Consider the following 6,000-nt stretch of genomic DNA (forward strand, 5'->3'; position numbering starts at 1 on the left):
AACAATATTGTATTGTTTCAATCAGCTGCGAATGTCATTATAGTGCCAGAGACGTCCTGACAAGAGGGCAGGTGACACCTGCACCCAGTACTCAGAGGTGAACAGACCCGCCGGCACTGATAGGGGGACTAAGGGGCTGGATGGCACTGTTATTGGGGCATGACACCTGGATGGCACGGTTATTGGGGCATGACACCTGGATGGCACTGTTATTGGGGCATGACACCTGGATGGCACTGTTATTGGGGCATGACACCTGGATAGCACTGTTATTGGGGCATGACACCTGGATGGCACGGTTATTGGGGCATGACACCTGGATGGCACGGTTATTGGGGCATGACACCTGGATGGCACGGTTATTGGGGCATGACACCTGGATGGCACGGTTATTGGGGCATGACACCTGGATGGCACTGTTGTAGGGGCATGACACCTGGATGGCACTGTTATTGGGGGCATGACACTTGGATGGCACTTTTATTGGGGCATGACACCTGGATGGCACTGTTGTAGGGGCATGACACCTGGATGGCACTGTTGTAGGGGCATGACACCTGGATGGCACTGTTGTAGGGGCATGACACCTGGATGGCACTGTTGTAGGGGCATGACACCTGGATGGCACTGTTGTAGGGGCATGACACCTGGATGGCACTGTTATTGGGGCATGACACCTGGATGGCACGGTTATTTGGGTATGACACCTGGATGGTACTGTTTTGGGGGTATGACACCTGGATGGCACTGTTGTAGGGGCATGACACCTGGATGGCACTGTTGTAGGGGCATGACACCTGGATGGCACTGTTGTAGGGGCATGACACCTGGATGGCACTGTTGTAGGGGCATGACACCTGGATGGCACTGTTATTGGGGCATGACACCTGGATGGCACTGTTATTGGGGCATGACACCTGGATGGCACTGTTGTAGGGGCATGACACCTGGATGGCACTGTTGTAGGGGCATGACACCTGGATGGCACTGTTGTAGGGGCATGACACCTGGATGGCACTGTTGTAGGGGCATGACACCTGGATGGCACTGTTGTAGGGGCATGACACCTGGATGGCACTGTTGTAGGGGCATGACACCTGGATGGCACTGTTATTGGGGCATGACACCTGGATGGCACGGTTATTTGGGTATGACACCTGGATGGCACGGTTATTGGGGCATGACACCTGGATGGCACGGTTATTGGGGCATGACACCTGGATGGCACTGTTGTAGGGGCATGACACCTGGATGGCACTGTTGTAGGGGCATGACACCTGGATGGCACTGTTGTAGGGGCATGACACCTGGATGGCACGGTTATTGGGGCATGACACCTGGATGGCACTGTTATTGGGGCATGACACCTGGATGGCACTGTTATTGGGGCATGACACCTGGATGGCACGGTTATTTGGGTATGACACCTGGATGGTACTGTTTTGGGGGTATGACACCTGGATGGCACTGTTGTAGGGGCATGACACCTGGATGGCACTGTTGTAGGGGCATGACACCTGGATGGCACTGTTGTAGGGGCATGACACCTGGATGGCACTGTTGTAGGGGCATGACACCTGGATGGCACTGTTGTAGGGGCATGACACCTGGATGGCACTGTTGTAGGGGCATGACACCTGGATGGCACTGTTGTAGGGGCATGACACCTGGATGGCACTGTTGTAGGGGCATGACACCTGGATGGCACTGTTGTAGGGGCATGACACCTGGATGGCACTGTTGTAGGGGCATGACACCTGGATGGCACTGTTATTGGGGCATGACACCTGGATGGCACTGTTATTGGGGCATGACACCTGGATGGCACGGTTATTGGGGCATGACACCTGGATGGCACTGTTATTGGGGCATGACACCTGGATGGCACGGTTATTGGGGCATGACACCTGGATGGCACGGTTATTGGGGCATGACACCTGGATGGCACGGTTATTGGGGCATGACACCTGGATGGCACGGTTATTGGGGCATGACACCTGGATGGCACGGTTATTGGGGCATGACACCTGGATGGCACTGTTGTAGGGGCATGACACCTGGATGGCACTGTTATTGGGGGCATGACACTTGGATGGCACTTTTATTGGGGCATGACACCTGGATGGCACTGTTGTAGGGGCATGACACCTGGATGGCACTGTTGTAGGGGCATGACACCTGGATGGCACGGTTGTAGGGGAATGACACCTGGATGGCACTGTTGTAGGGGCATGACACCTGGATGGCACTGTTGTAGGGGCATGACACCTGGATGGCACTGTTGTAGGGGCATGACACCTGGATGGCACTGTTGTAGGGGTATGACACCTGGATGGCACTGTTATTTGGGTATGACACCTGGATGGCACTGTTATTTGGGTATGACACCTGGATGGCACTGTTATTTGGGTATGACACCTGGATGGCACTGTTATTTGGGTATGACACCTGGATGGCACTTTTGGAGGGACTTCATGATTTGTTGGCCTCTTACAAAGAAAAACTGTCGCCAAATGGCACTGTTAAGGGGACCCTAGGATTGTCCAGCACAATAATGGGGGCTCAATTAGGGGACCCTGCAGCTTGCTGGCACTGTTATGGGGCACAGCTCAGGAGTCTGGCTTTGTGGCTCTATTGTTAGGCCAACCCTGTGACTTTGGGCACTGCTGCAGGGGCACTGAGAGTGATTCTCCTGACCTCTTCACATGACTTCATTCTTCCCCTGGAAATGTTCTTCTTGTCTTAAACTAACAAACCCGAGTGTCCCCAGGAGCGAGCAGCCATAGCTCCGGGTGCCTATAGACTCGTCAGATATCATCGTGTGAACACAGCCTTAGGTACTTTGATGCGTCTACTTCCATCTGGGGCCTTTGCCTGCTGGAGGAGGGCAGTTAGGCTGCTGGGGCATGGAGGGGCCCCTATTCTGTCATATAGAGCCCGGGCAGCTTCGGAGCTGGTACAGTCACTGGCAGCACTATTATTGGAAGGGTTAAACCTCATTGTTTGTAAAGCTCCCGGTCGGACAGGAAGTGTGTGCGGCCCAGATAAGGGCGACATTCACACCAGGCCGGCCCTACTATAAACTCTCATAGATCACAGCGCCTGGGGCCCGGGGAGCCACTCTGTAAACAGAAAGCCTTCCAGAACCTTCCCTGGAAACTGTGAGTGCTCATTAATAACATCCACAGTAACCGACCTGGGGGGACGTGTATACTAACGCAACAAGCCTTCCGTACCACTGCTGCCAGCTACTGCCCCCTGTTATCAGCCACTTCAGAGGAGAGGATGACTGTAGGACAGGAGAATACAGTCTATTACCTCCTGTTATCAGCCATTTCAGGGGAGAGGATGACTGTAGGACAGGAGAATACAGTCTATTGCTCCCTGTTATCAGCCATTTCAGGGGAGAGGATGACTGTAGGACAGGAGAATACAGTCTATTACCTCCTGTTATCAGCCATTTCAGGGGAGAGGATGACTGTAGGACAGGAGAATACAGTCTATTGCCCCTGTTATCAGCCATGTCAGGGGAGAGGATGACTGTAGGACAGGAGAATACAGTCTATTGCCCCCTGTCATCAGCCATTTCAGGGGAGGGGATGACTGTAGGACAGGAGAATACAGTCTATTGCTCCCCTGTTATCAGACATTTCAGAGGAGAGGATGACTGTAGGACAGGAGAATACAGTCTATTGCCCCCTGTTATCAGCCATTACAGGGGAGAGGATGACTGTAGGACAGGAGAATACAGTCTATTGCTCCCTGTTATCAGCCATTTCAGGGGAGAGGATGACTGTAGGACAGGAGAATACAGTCTATTGCTCCTGTTATCAGCCATTTCAGGGGAGAGGATGACTGTAGGACAGGAGAATACAGTCTATTGCCCCCTGTTATCAGCCATTTCAGGGGAGAGGATGACTGTAGGACAGGAGAATACAGTCTATTGCCCCCTGTTATCAGCCATTACAGGGGAGAGGATGACTGTAGGACAGGAGAATACAGTCTATTGCTCCCTGTTATCAGCCATTTCAGGGATAGGATGACTGTAGGACAGGAGAATACAGTCTATTGCTCCCTGTTATCAGCCATTTCAGGGGAGAGGATGACTGTAGGACAGGAGAATACAGTCTATTGCCCCCTGTTATCAGCCATTTCAGGGGAGAGGATGACTGTAGGACAGGAGAATACAGTCTATTGTTCCCTGTTATCAGCCATTTCAGGAGAGAGGATGACTGTAGGACAGGAGAATACAGTATATTGCTCCCTGTTATCAGCCATTTCAGGGGAGAGGATGACTGTAGGACAGGAGAATACAGTCTATTGCCTCCTGTTATCAGCCATTTCAGGGGAGAGGATGACTGTAGGACAGGAGAATACAGTCTATTGCCTCCTGTTATCAGCCATTTCAGGGGAGAGGATGACTGTAGGACAGGAGAATACAGTCTATTGCCCCCTGTTATCAGACATTTCAGGGGAGAGGATGACTGTAGGACAGGAGAATACAGTCTATTGCTCCCTGTTATCAGCCATTTCAGGGGAGAGGATGACTGTAGGACAGGAGAATACAGTCTATTGCTCCCTGTTATCAGCCATTTCAGGGGAGAGGATGACTGTAGGACAGGAGAATACAGTCTATTGCCCCCTGTTATCAGCCATTTCAGGGGAGAGGATGACTGTAGGACAGGAGAATACAGTCTATTGCCCCCTGTTATCAGCCATTTCAGGGGAGAGGATGACTGTAGGACAGGAGAATACAGTCTATTGCTCCCTGTTATCAGCCATTTCAGGGGAGAGGATGACTGTAGGACAGGAGAATACAGTCTATTGCCCCCTGTTATCAGCCATTTCAGGGGAGAGGATGACTGTAGGACAGGAGAATACAGTCTATTGCCCCCTGTTATCAGCCATTTCAGGGGAGAGGATGACTGTAGGACAGGAGAATACAGTCTATTGCTCCCTGTTATCAGCCATTTCAGGGGAGAGGATGACTGTAGGACAGGAGAATACAGTCTATTGCTCCCTGTTATCAGCCATTTCAGGGGAGAGGACGACTGTAGGACAGGAGAATACAGTCTATTGCCCCCTGTTATCAGCCATTTCAGGCCGGGAGAGGATGACTGTAGGACAGGAGAATACAGTCTATTGCCCCCTGTTATCAGCCATTTCAGGGGAGAGGATGACTGTAGGACAGGAGAATACAGTCTATTGCTCCCTGTTATCAGCCATTTCAGGGGAGAGGATGACTGTAGGACAGGAGAATACAGTCTATTGCTCCCTGTTATCAGCCATTTCAGGGGAGAGGATGACTGTAGGACAGGAGAATACAGTCTATTGCCCCCTGTTATCAGCCATTTCAGGGGAGAGGATGACTGTAGGAACAGGAGAATACAGTCTATTGCTCCCTGTTATCAGCCATTTCAGGGGAGAGGATGACTGTAGGACAGGAGAATACAGTCTATTGCTCCCTGTTATCAGCCATTTCAGGGGAGAGGATGACTGTAGGACAGGAGAATACAGTCTATTGCTCCCTGTTATCAGCCATTTCAGGGGAGAGGATGACTGTAGGACAGGAGAATACAGTCTATTGCCTCCCTGTTATCAGCCATTTCAGGGGAGAGGATGACTGTAGGACAGGAGAATACAGTCTATTGCCTCCCTGTTATCAGCCATTTCAGGGGAGAGGATGACTGTAGGACAGGAGAATACAGTCTATTGCTCCCTGTTATCAGCCATTTCAGGGAGAGGATGACTGTAGGACAGGAGAATACAGTCTATTGCCCCCTGTTATCAGCCATTTCAGGGGAGAGGATGACTGTAGGACAGGAGAATACAGTCTATTGCCTCCCTGTTATCAGCCATTTCAGGGGAGAGGATGACTGTAGGACAGGAGGAATACAGTCTATTGCCCCCTGTTATCAGCCATTTCAGGGGAGAGGATGACTGTAGGACAGGAGAATACAGTCTATTGCTCCCTGTTATCAGCCATTTCAGGGGAGAGGA

The sequence above is a fragment of the Bufo gargarizans genome, chromosome 6, assembly GCF_014858855.1.
Source record: "Bufo gargarizans isolate SCDJY-AF-19 chromosome 6, ASM1485885v1, whole genome shotgun sequence".
Taxonomy (NCBI): domain Eukaryota; kingdom Metazoa; phylum Chordata; class Amphibia; order Anura; family Bufonidae; genus Bufo; species Bufo gargarizans.